General features: G+C 42.5%; 1 pseudogene; it reads right to left on the bottom strand.

Moving 5' to 3' along the window:
* Positions 1 to 292: 292 nt before the first annotated feature.
* Positions 293 to 12,500, bottom strand: LOC101661793 (annotated as a pseudogene).
* Positions 12,501 to 12,933: the final 433 nt, after the last annotated feature.

The raw sequence follows: 12,933 nt of genomic DNA, 5'->3' as shown, positions 1-12,933 counted from the left end.
CCATCATAGTTGCAAAGAGAGACAAAGAAAACCTACATGAAACCCTTGGTTGGAATGCTTTACACTTTCCACAGAACAGAAATGAAATAGTCTGTTATACAATTAGTCACAAAGACAGTCCTCAAGTTCTTTTGCCCACATGCATGAGTCATGTCTAAAACATGTCTTCTTTGTAGCAGCTAGGCCCTGCCACCACTGTGCTTGGCTGCGTGCACAAATCTGTAGTCACCCATAGCTTCCCTGTCACTTCTCTGGCTCTCCTCTCCTGCTAAGCTTTGTTTCCTGGTAGTCACTAAAATCTTCTGCCACTGCCACAGCTACTGCTCGAGCCACCGTAGCCACCTTGGTGTCATGGTTTGGCAAAGTATTGACCTCCACCACCACAAGGCCAGAGCTTCGGCCTCCAAAGTTTCCTCCGTTCTTCTGTCCAAAATTGGAAGATTGATTGTTGTAATTGCCCAGATCATTGTATCTTCTGCCACCTCCAAGACAGCTTTCGTCATCACCAAATCCACTATATCCATCCCCACTGCCACCATATCCACCACCACCACGGCTGTCGCCAAGCCACCGTCCACCGAAGTTTCCGCCCCATCCAAAGTTGTCATTCCCACCAGAACCACCTCCTTGGCCACCACCGAAGTTTCCAGAGCCGCTTCCACCTCTTTGGCTGGAAGAGGCACTGGCCATCTCTTGCTTTGACAGGGCTTTCCTTACTGCACGGTTGTGACCATTCACCCGATGGAATTTCTGAATGGCAGGCTTATCTGTGGGGTCGTGGTCTTCAAAAGTCACAAAAGCAAAGCCCCTCTTCTTGCCACTGCCTTGACCAGTCAGGATTTCAATCACTTCACTTTCCCCATATGGCTCAAAAGAATCTCGTAGGTGGCGCTATTCAGTGTCTCCTTTGATGCCACCGACAAAGACCTTTTTCACAGCTAACTCGGCACTTGATCTTTGAGAGTCTTCTCCTGAGACAGCCCTGTTGGGCTCCATAGCTCTTCCATCTCCCTGTGTGGCCTTGCATTCATGGCTGCATCGACCCCCCACCCCCACCCCCACGGTAGAGTAAGCGAGAAACCGGAAGCCTCTGGAGCACTGGTGATTGTGTCTCTCGGGACCACAGAGTCTGTGAGCATCCCGTATGGCTCAACATGGCTCTGCAGACTCTCATCCGTTGTTTCAAAGCTCGACCTTCCGATGAACAGTTTCTGCTGGTGTTCGGGCTTTTTAGGAAACTCTGACTTAGACAGAAATAGGAGACTTTTTACTCACATAAAGAATTACAGTTCAAGATACATCCCTAAGCCTACTCCTTTCTCCCTGTGGGCACCCAGGAGGAAGCATTGTTAGGGTTTCTCCTGCCCACTGCTGTATGACTAAGTCTGCAGGCCATCTCACCTGAACTGCTTTTCCACAAAGAAGGAAACATACTCCAAGTCCACTATCGCTGATCGGAAAAGTATCTCAATACTTCTTTAATAGCTGATGTCCTTCTACTAGATGAAAGGCAGTCTTGTGAGTCACCCACTTTTCTTGCCATTCTTCCAGTTAGCACTTGATTCTTGCGTATGCCATTATCAGGGCACTCTTGAGTTTCAAGTGACACCCTTGTATCATCCATAGGTTTGCTGACAACACCTGTGCCTCACACACAGGTGTCACTGGTACCTTGTCCACCAGTTACCAGGTGTCTCTGCCACTACCTGAGTCTTTGCAGCTGTATGCTTAGCCATTCTGATGAGAACTGTATTAGGTGCTATCACATTGTGGTCTTCATTTACGTTCCCTGATGACAGGTGATGGTAAGTATCATTTCATGCGGTTGTTGATCATTTGTATCTTTTGTGCAATGCTTGTTCAAATCATTGCCCTTTTAAAATAATTATTGGATTGTTTTACTTACTAAATTTTAAGGGTTCAGTACATACTCTGGATACAAGTGCTTTGCAGAATGTAAATATTTTCTGTCCTATGTATGACTTGCCTTTTCATTTTCTTACTGGTATCTTTCCAAGTTTTCATTAGTAACAAAGTCCAATTTATCAATTTCCCTGAAGTTTCTTTAGAAATTGCATGTAACAGCTGCTTTCGGTTAAACTTTCGGTGCTTTTTATTATTTTATAGAGTGATTCTCTTATTTGTGTTTTATTGGCTATTAAAAGACAGTCACTGTGTGGATCAGGACAAATTCTTCATTACCCTGATGTTGGTGGTTGGCACTCCATTCCTTTTCACTACACTTTTGTCTCTGTATGAATCGCTGTGAGTGCAGATTGACTTGAAAGTGCACAGCAACCAGCGATATATTAGACACCAGTGCTGTCATCTACACCAGTGCTCCATAAAAAAGAACATACAGTGATGCCCAAGTGTTCCACATAGACATTTTATTCCTAATAGCAAAAGATTAGAGACAAGCCAAATGTCCATCAGCTAGTGGGTGGATAACCAAAATGTGGTATATCCACTAATGGAATACCATCAAAAGGGAATAAATTACAGATACCTGTAATAAAATGGGAGAATCTCAAACACATTGTATTTTTAAAATTAGCTAATTAGAAAAGCGTGCATGTATGTTTTACTCATGTGAATGATTTTATTTATGTGAAAGAGTAGAAAATACAAATAATTCACAGTGACAGAAAGTAGGTCAGGGCTTGTCTGGAGGAGATGGACTAGGAAGGGAGATATGGAAACCTTTTGTAATTTGATGGAGGTTTTCTGTATTTCTATTGTGATTGAGATTGTATGGATGTGTATATGTGTCAAAATTCATCAGGCAGTATATTAAAAAAAATTATAAGAAATAAAGTCAGTATATGCTTCTTTCAGTAGTGATAAAAATGGGCCCAAACCTAAGAACTCTTTCTATAGAGATGGATCTATAACCTGTGTTCAATAGCTTGACGTTTTGAGTATCTGAAACAAATTCAGCCTATTTTGGTTAGAAAAATAACTACTCTCCACTTACATCTTTGACTTGGGCTGTGATTTTCACTTGTTTTGTATTCAATTTGTAGATCATCAATAGCTTCTTGGTTTCTCTGGAGACGGGATTGACATCAGGGAAGGACTGGAAGAGATTATAAATTCCTTTCAGATGAGATGGTTCACAAAAACCCAAGGAAGATTTTTTGTTTTGTTTTTTGTATGCTTTTCTTTAGATGATATCCTGGATAGGTAAATCTACAGCAGTGGTTCTCAACCTGTGGGTCGTGACCCCTTGGGGGGTGGAATGACCACTTTGGGGGGGGTGGAACGACCCTTTCACAAGGGTCACCCGATTTGTAACAGTAGCAAAATTACAGTTATGAAGTAGCAATGAAAATAATTTTATGGGGCAAACAAGCAGCCATCTGGCTGAGAAGCAACAAAGCCCACACAGAGGAAGTACACCAGCCTGTGTGATTACGAGGTGCCAAAGGGATCAGTTATCAGGCATCAAGGAACAAAAAATCATATCATTGTGTGCTCACCTCCCCGATACGATCACTGAAGACCAATGGGTGCATAAGCAAATGTGGTGAAGAAAGCTGATGGTGCCCTGCTATCAAAAGATACAGCCTCTGATGTCTTAAAGGTTTGAAGGTAAACAAGCGGCCATCTAGCTCAGAAGCAACAAAGCCCACATGGAAGAAGCACACCAGCCTGTGTGATCATGAGGTGTTGAAGGGATAAGGTATCAGGCATCAAAGAACAAAAAATCATATCATTGTGAATGAGGGAGAGTGCGGAGTGGGGACCCAAATCCCATCTGTAGGCAACTGGACACCCCCTTACTGAAGGGTCTAGTCAGGGTGCAGTGTAGCAATGATGAAACATACAAATTTCCTCTAGTTCCTAAATGCTTCCTCCCCCCCACCACTATCATGATCCCAATTCTGCCTTACAAATCTGCCTAGACTAGAGAATGTACACTGGTACAGATAGGAACTGGAAACACAGGGAATTAAGGGCGGATGATCCCTTCAGGACCAGTGGTGAGAGTGGCGATAGCCGGAGGGTGGGGTAGAAAGGGGGAACCGAATATAAGGATCTACATATAACCTCCTCCCTGGGGGACGAACAACAGAAAAGTGGGTGAAGGGAGACATCTGACAGAATAAGATATGACAAAATAATAATTTATAAATTACCAAGCGTTCATGAGGGAGCGGGGAGTGGGGAGGAAGGGAGAAAAACGAGGACCTGATGCCAGGGGCTTACATGGAGAGCAATCATTTTGAGAATGAATGTACAAATGTGCTTTATACAGTTAATGTATGTATGGATTGTGATAAGAGTTGTATGAGCCCCCAATAAAATGATTTTTTTAAAAAGGAAAGAAAATAATTTTATGGTTGGGGGTCACCACAACATGAGGAACTGTATTAAGGCTCATGGCATTAGGAAGGTCGAGAACCACTGATCTACAGGGATAATAACTAGATTAATAGTTCCTTAGGGTTATGGCAAGAGATGTTAAGGGGATGTAATAGGAGGTTAGGGGATTCATAAGGAGCTATTAATAATGGGTACGAGAATGAAGACAATGTTCTAAAATGGATTGTGGTAATAATTGCACAACTATTTTTAAGATATACAAATCATTGAATTATGTGGTATGTGAATTGTATGTCAATGGAATTATTAAAAAACAAAACCAGACCCAAGGAGGCAAGAAAGCATGACTCATGTTACCAAACATCACTTCCGCATATGTGAATGAAACATGGGAATTCTACAGAGGAGTCCCGAGTGGTGCAAACAGTAATGTGTGCAGCTGCTAACCCGAAGATGTGGGATCCCATTCCGTGCCGAGGTGTCTCAAAAGAAAGATGTGCTGATCTGTGGGACCATGATCTGTGGGGCGCCATGAGTTGTAGTTGACACCTGGCAACTGGCAACAATTAGAAAGAGTAACACAGTTTTGATACTTTTCCTATAAAAAAAATGCTTGGGCCAACCCCAACCAGAACCAGCCTGGCCCCCACCCTGGAAGTGTGTGCCACAGAGAATAACACTAGACCTTCAGGTGGGGGAAAGGAACCGACCTACCATGCCCACATGGAAGCAAACCAAGAAGGAAAAGAGAAAGGGGCAGGTGGCCTAGATTCCATGTAGGTGCACCAAGCCCAGTGGATGAGGTCCCTGCATGGAGCTGCTGGGGCACAGAGAGGATTGTGGGACTACCAACAGCTCAAGGCATGTTGTCCCCTAACTGGAGCATATGGTGACAGGGGACAATAATGGGGACACATGGCAGGGAGACAGTGTGGGAATGGAGCATAACAGATCAGCAATTGGAGGAAAGCCGATCCACAGAGCCCCCGAGAGCCCCAAGAATGGACTTCAGGCTAGGAGGAGTAGCCCCCAGATCTCCCCCATGACCAGGGGGATGGGGGGACTTACGGGGGCCAGCAAACAGACCTGGACCTATGTAGGGTTGGTTTTTTTTCTTAATTTTTTTTCTGTCTCCTTTTCTTTTTTCAACCATATGTTTTCGTATTGTTCGGTCTAGGACATTGATGGTTTGCCTACTTAGGTTGGATGTGGAAGGGAAACTGGGGAGAAGGGAATGGGGCCAATGGCCCCAGAAGGTAGAAGGGGAAGAAGGAGGTGGGGAGAAGGGTGTGGTGAGCGGAAGGCGTCATGGACAGGGGAACAACTAGGGAAGCGGAACCAGCATCTAGGAGAGGGTAGAGGTCCTGTGAGTATTAGAGCAACACCAGGCTAGTGGAGAGGAAGCACTAAGAGGGGGAAGATGGGGGAAAGTGAGGGCGGGGCTGGAGGAAGCAAAAGGAAACAGAAGCAAGCTCTAGGAAGCAAAACCATAGGGAGATTAACAGAGGTGTGCACTTATGTAAATACATTAATCCATAGCAATGGAGGTATTGGCCTGTAGACATATATTTATAAGGCAATACACTGAGGCTGCAGATGGACCTTGGGCCTTGGCTCATACCTTTCCTCAATACAAGAACACTTTGTTCGAAAAAACTGGCATTCTGTGATGCTTACACCCCATGCCACCCCCCATGATCGCTGAAGACAAAATGGGTGCATAAGCAGATGTGGTGAAGACAGATGATGGTGCCTGGCTATTTCAATATTTAGTGTCTGGGGTTTTAAAGGCTTGAAGTTAAACAAGTGGCCATCCAACAGTGAAGCAACAATCTCACATGGAAGAAGCACACCAGCCAGTGCGATCGTGAGGTGTCATTGAGACCAGGAAATGGGCATGAGAAGATTCACAACAAACAGTAAACAAACAAACAAAAATGCATTGGTGAGAAAGGAGGGGGTTTGGAGCAGAGACCCAAAGCCCATCTGTGGACAATGGATCATCCCCTGACAGAGGGTCGCAGGGAGGGGATGAGTCAATCAGAGTGCAGTAGAGTACTAATGGGTCCTGCGATATACCTCTGATCCCTTGAGGCCTCCTCACCCCCACTATCAGGACCCCAGTGCTGCTTCCCACTCTGGAGTAGACAGGAGCATGTACATAGGTATAGGCAAGAGAAAAACTCACAACATATGGAACCCAGGAACAGCAATAGAAATAGAGATACCAAAAGGGTAGAGGGAAGGCAGGGAGGGAGTGGGGTCCCCATCACAATGAATGGCACATAACTACACAGTCCCATCCAGGGGGAAGAACAGCAGAAACTAGAGGGGATGGGAGACAGTGGTCGATGTGAGATTTGAAAATAATTAACAATCTATAGTCTATCTAAGGGCCACCAGGGTTGGGGGCTAAGGGGAGGAGGGAGGGAAAAGAAAAAGAGGAACTGATCCCAAGGGCTCAATGGAAAGTAAATGTCTAGGAAAGAATGATAGAATATATGTACTAATATGTTGGACACAGTTGATGTATGGATTGTAGCAAGAGTTGTAAGAGCCCCCAATAAAATGATCTAAAAAAATAAAATAAAAAGAAATGTTTAAAACCAAAAATATTTTGTATGTGATCATATACTTTCCATATGTGTATCCCATATGTAAATGCATTCAAAATTTTGATAATTTCAAAGTTTCGATATTAAAAAATCAAATTTTGGAAGAAAGCAGGGACAAAATGAGGGACCTGGTGTCTGTTTTTTAAAAAGAGTTGTACATTTTATTTACACTACTGTTATTCTGAAATCTTTTTTCTTAAGAGCATTTTGTTTAAAAGAAAGATAATTTTTCAAACTTTAAAAGACACTTAAGCAACATAAACATCCAACACAATCTGCTGCATTTGTTTGAATGCTAATTTGAGACAAGCAGACAAAATAGAAAAGAATACTTACTGACATGAAGAAATTGTTAGTTTTGTTATGTGATAATATCGAAGTCTTTCCAAAAAATTTTTTTCAGTTAGGTGAAGGTTTATAGAGCAGATCATAATTTCATAATCAACAATACATATTTTGTTTCAACTCATGATCACAATCCCCTCAATGTACCATCACTTACCCTCCTTCCTCTCTGGGCTTACTATTTTCATTACTCCTTCTTTCCTAACCCCCTGAACTTTGTCTTTGGGTAAATGCTGCCCCTTTGACCTCAAGTGAATTGTTATTCTTGGAAATTTCCCCCAATCTCTAGCTGACTGGTAGACCTGGTCTCTTTTATGATTTTGAGTTCTGGTCCACAGTTTCCCCCACAGTGTCCAGGAATTTCTAATATGATCCTTTTCAGAGAAGTTGGTTGTGTTAGTTGGGCACCATCTAACTGTTATGGTATCAGGGTTATGGAGCTTGGTGCTTGCACAGGACCTAGTATTTTTTTTTAAATGGTAGATTATCAGATATAATTTGAAATGATGACATAGCAGAATGCAAATAAGCAGCTGGAACCTTATAAAAATTAAGCATTTACCCTCATCAAGATTTTGTTAAAATAGTAAAAGGATAATATGCAGAACTGGGAAAAAATCTTCTGGAACAGCATATCTAATGCAGGCCTACTCTTTAAAATATAGAGAGAACTTCAATAATTCAGCAGTCAAAAGACTAATAATAGAATTTTTTAAAGTAGACAAAAGACATGAATAGATACTTTACCAAAGAAGGTATCCATCAACTGGCAAACACATGAAAAGATGTTCGTGACCTTTTGCTATTACAGGGATGCAAATCAAAACAGCAATGGGTTATCTTTTGACCCACTTCTAAAATGGCACTTTGGAGCCCTGGTGGTGTAGTGGGTTACACTGCTAACCGCAAGATTATTAGTTTAAAAAACAAAACCAAAAAGCTACCAGCTGCTCCATGGGAGAAATGGTGCAACTAGTATGGACAATGATATGGCACATTCTGAAAAAAAAAAAACACTAGAGTACAACTATCTTAATTTCCAGCAGTACCATTCCTAGGTGTCTACTTGAGAGACCTAACAGAGGTGACCTGAACAGACCAATGCGTACGTATGTCCATTGCCAACTATTCATAGGAGTAAACTCATCCTATGAATGAGTTCTGGAAATACATATTGTAAATGCATCTGGAGAATATTATGTGGAGTGAAACAAATCTGTCACAAAAGGACAAATGTTACATCATTGTACAGGAGCCCTGGTGGTGTCGTGTTTGCTCGTTAGGCTGTGATCCGCATGGTTGGCGGTGTGAAAGCCCAGCCTTTCTCCCCGTGTAAATGGGTACCGTCTCGGAAACCCACAGAAGGTGGCTATGAGTCAGCAATGACTCGATGGCCTGGTATCTTTTGTGAGTTTGGTTTTGGTTAATTTTACAAAAAGACAAAACTACATATATACAGAAACCAGTGTTCACTGGTGGTTAGCAGTATGGGTGGGTAGGGAGAAGGACAATTACTCTCCCTAGATACCGTGTTTCCCCCAAAATAAGACACTGTCTTATATTTATTTTTCCCCAAGAAGACGCACTATGGCTTATTTTCAGGGGATGTCTTATTTTTATTAAGTATGGGACAACAATCTACACTATTCGAATATAGTTAAGTTGTTGCCTTCTGGACCATCGACCCCCATTGCTGAGTCAAAGGGCAGCCGCCGCTTTCCTCCTTCCCCTGAGGACACCCAACACCTACAGCATAGCGTCCTGCTCCTCACTCCACGGAGGAGACTTTGACTTTCACTGTCCACGTCTCCCTCTAGGCCTCGGCTTGCAGCAGACACAGAATGACAGAACCCAACCTCGTTGATGGGGCTGCCGCACCTCTGCTGTCACCTCCGAGAGAGCAGCTGTCACGAGCGGGCAGATGAGAAGGGTAGCCCGTCTTCGCGACCACTCCGCACCGGGGCGCTGCAGAGCCACACCGATCACTGTGTCTTATTTTCGGGGTATGGCTTATATTGCGCAAATGCCTAGAAATCCTGCTATGGTTTATTTTATGGGTATGTCTTATTTTCAGGGAAATATGGTAGTAGACACTTGGTATTTTTGGTGATGGGCAAGGAAACACGAATGAGAATGAAGGGCATATAACTTGACCAAGGTAAATGATGTTCTAGGAAGCACACCCACACGCCCACACACAAAGAATGTATTTGTCAAATGCTAGAAAATTTGCATTCTTGCAGCAACAGAAACAACCCCAAATATGTGTGGTTACATCTGTATGTATGCATGCATTTATGTAGATACATATTTTGTGTGTTTATAGAACTACAGCGATATAAGGTGAATAGAAAATTTCAAAGGGAAGCTCAAGAAGATAAAGTAAACATAAAGAAATGTGCAAAGCCCTAAAGTTACAAAATCAAAAAGCAAGAACATGCTCAGCATATCTCAAGTTGGAAGAAATGAAGAAAAATATCAAGCCTTGAGCTGCACTTTTGAAGGATTCTATGGGTAAGATATTGAATGACACAGGAAGCATCAAAAGAACATGGAAGGAATATACAGTCATTGTACCAAAAAGAACTGGTCGATGTTAAGCTATTTCAAGAGGTCATATAAGATCAAGAATTGATGGTATTGAAGGAAGAAGACCAAGCTACACTGAAGACATTACTGAAAACAAGTCTCCAAGAATTGACAGAATACCAACTGAAGTGTTTCAGCAAGCTGATGAAGCTCTGGTAGCACTCACTCCTCTATGCCAAGAAATTTGGGAGAGAGCTACCTAAACAACTGAGTGGCAGAGATCCCCGGTTATGCTATTCCACAGAGAGGTGACCTAACAGAATATGCAGGTTATGTAACAATATCATTAATATCACATGCAACTAAACTTTTGCTGAAGATAATCTTAAAATGGTTGCAGCAATTCATTGACAGAAAACGACTAGAAATTCAAGCACAAAGAATACCAAAAAGTTGTTTTCTTATCTTTCTAACAATTACTCTAAGGAAAAACGAAAAGGCAGAGAACAGGGCAGTCAGATGCTCTGGAAGCAGGAATTAATGACAATGCTGTGGAAAGCCCTGAGAAACATTCAAGCAATCCCTCAGAACAGCGTGTCTAAGCAACCAACCCACTGCCATTAAGTTTATTCTGCGTTCGTATAGGATTTCCAACAGAATCCCAACAGAGATTTCGTGTAATTGAAAACTTACTACATCGTGAAATTATTTTGAGGCATGATTTTTAACAATGCTCGAATATCTCCAGGTTTATTAATGCTACATATAGCTAAAAAAGTACATTTAAATGGATTTAACTTCACACACACACACACACACACACACATCTTAAAGGAGGGACCAGTCCCTGGAGAAGGACATCATGCTTAGCATGTAGAGTCCGTGACAAAGAGGCAGGACTGGGTAGTGTTCCTTCTAGTGCACATTTGGATGCTCCAAGTCAGAATCCATCTGATGGTACCTAACAATAAACAATGTATCTCTTTAACAATATGTATTTATATTGTAATATATATTCTAAAATATAAATAACATATCTTAAATATATCTACCTATCTTAAATATATGAGTTTATGTGTACCTATATTTGTAAAAAAATACTGATCCAAATAATAGAATGCTTTCTTAAACAGAAACATAAAAATGGATCTGTGGTTTCTTGATCTATCCTCCATCTAGGTCCCTACACTTCTGAAGTCAGTACTGTATTTCCATCTCTGTTTTCCTGAACAATTCTGTTCTCTTCCATCAACGCCACATCAGAATAGTAGTTCTGGCCTCCTTGAGGGACTCAAATCGTACTCCTTTTCATGTTCTTTGAGTTTGGGAACAAACAATCTTTAAAGGGGAAAGGCCAGGGTATTGGGCACCCTTCCTGGGGTGAGGCTGCCCAACTCCTCACAGAACAGCTCCTGCTAGCCTCGGAAAGTGAGCAGGTGCAGTGTATGATGGGGGAAATCCTTAGTGTAAATATCACCCTTCTGGCCTTTTTCTCACCAATGCCGTTTTTAATTTTCTGAAAGCTTCTTCATCATAAGCCTCTGTGATTGTCCTGTGTCCTTAGAACAACAAGATTGATTGTCCTATGTCCTTAGAACAAGATAACTCCGTTGGCATCCCTGAAAGCAGTCACTATGACCTTCTGAGCCGACTTCTCTGCCTCAAATTAAACCCGACCAGTAGATCCCCTCAGAAGGCCCAGTTCTGAACGCACTTTTTTTGTATGAAGGCACCTTAAGGAGACAAATGCCAGGGTGTTATTGAGAGAACTTGTCTACAGTCATTCACTGATCACGGACCCATGTTTAAACATGTTTTGTTTGGAATCAACCCATACATGTAGAACTGGAACCATAGTTGCAATACGTACTCTACACATACATGGGAGGAGCCCTGGTGGCAACATGGGTTACGTGTTAGGCTACTAAGCACAAAGTCAACAGTTCAAAATGACCAGCTGCTCCTCTGGAGAAAGATGAGGCTTTCTACTCCTGTAAAGAGTGACAGTCTTGGAAACCCACAGGGGCAGTTCTACCGTGTTCAATAGGGTCGCTATGATTCAGAATTGACTTGTTAGCAGTGAGTTGTACATATAATATGTTTAGAGTGCTATATATGTGTGTAACTATATATATATAGATATATAAACAAATTGTATTTTGTATGCTGCTGTTAAAGTGCTGTTGGGTTGATCCCTACGTACATAGACCCTATGTAGAAAGAACGAAAAGCTACCAGTCCTGAGCCATCCTCGCTGTCATGGTTGCAGGTCCAGTTTCAATCCATCATGTGAAGGGTCTTCTTCTAGATTTCCTTCCACCTCCATCTTCACTTTCTAACCTCTCCTCTTTTCAAACTTACAGTCATTTTCACACATAAAGTTCCTATCTAGCCAAGATCCCAACATTGTCATTGTAGACGTGATCAGAAGATACTCAAAGTGAAAAACTGCCCCTGCTCTCAGTCCATGCTGAGGGGATGCTATGAAATGTCCGCACTTACCAACTCCGGTAAACACGAAGGGTGGAGCTTGCGCCTTACAGGTGCCAGAGACAGCGTCAAGCTTTGGGGCTTCCATTTGTAGACCAACGCGATAGTAAAGCGCCCCGAGATCTTCACGGTGATGTACTTGTTCACCTGGGACAACAGAAAGGATCGACATTCCCTGCACATCATCGTCATGGTCTTAGTCTAGGGGAGACTACAGACATTCACTTGACACACGGTAGGACATTGGGAAAGAACTTTTAGAGACAGCCACAGTGTCTTGGGTTAAATCAAGGATGCATTTGGGTTTTATGTTGCACCGTCGTGAGTGGGAGACTTGTTAGGGGGGAAATGAGAAGGGGGGAACTATTTTGCCATTAATGCAGCCGTGTATCTTAAAGGCTATCAGATCCATTTTCACATCGACTCAATGCTGGGCTGGCTGATAGCTACTGAACCCTCATTCCCTCTCCAGACCCCAACCCTGTCTCTCCGGTAAAACAGGGTTGATCACATCTGCTTGCCAGGGTGTTGAGAAGAGTCATTGCTGCCAAGTGCTTAGAAGTTTAAAAGCTTTACTGTTATTGTGAAACTCATTAAAGTTGGAGAGATTTTACTCAGGGCAAGA

Source organism: Echinops telfairi, unplaced genomic scaffold (genome assembly GCF_000313985.2).
Source record: "Echinops telfairi isolate 266 unplaced genomic scaffold, ASM31398v2 ScPeMD7_2;HRSCAF=8, whole genome shotgun sequence".
Taxonomy (NCBI): Eukaryota; Metazoa; Chordata; class Mammalia; order Afrosoricida; family Tenrecidae; genus Echinops; species Echinops telfairi.
Note: the sequence above shows the minus strand (reverse complement) of the source record. Positions and strands in the feature narration are given on the sequence as shown.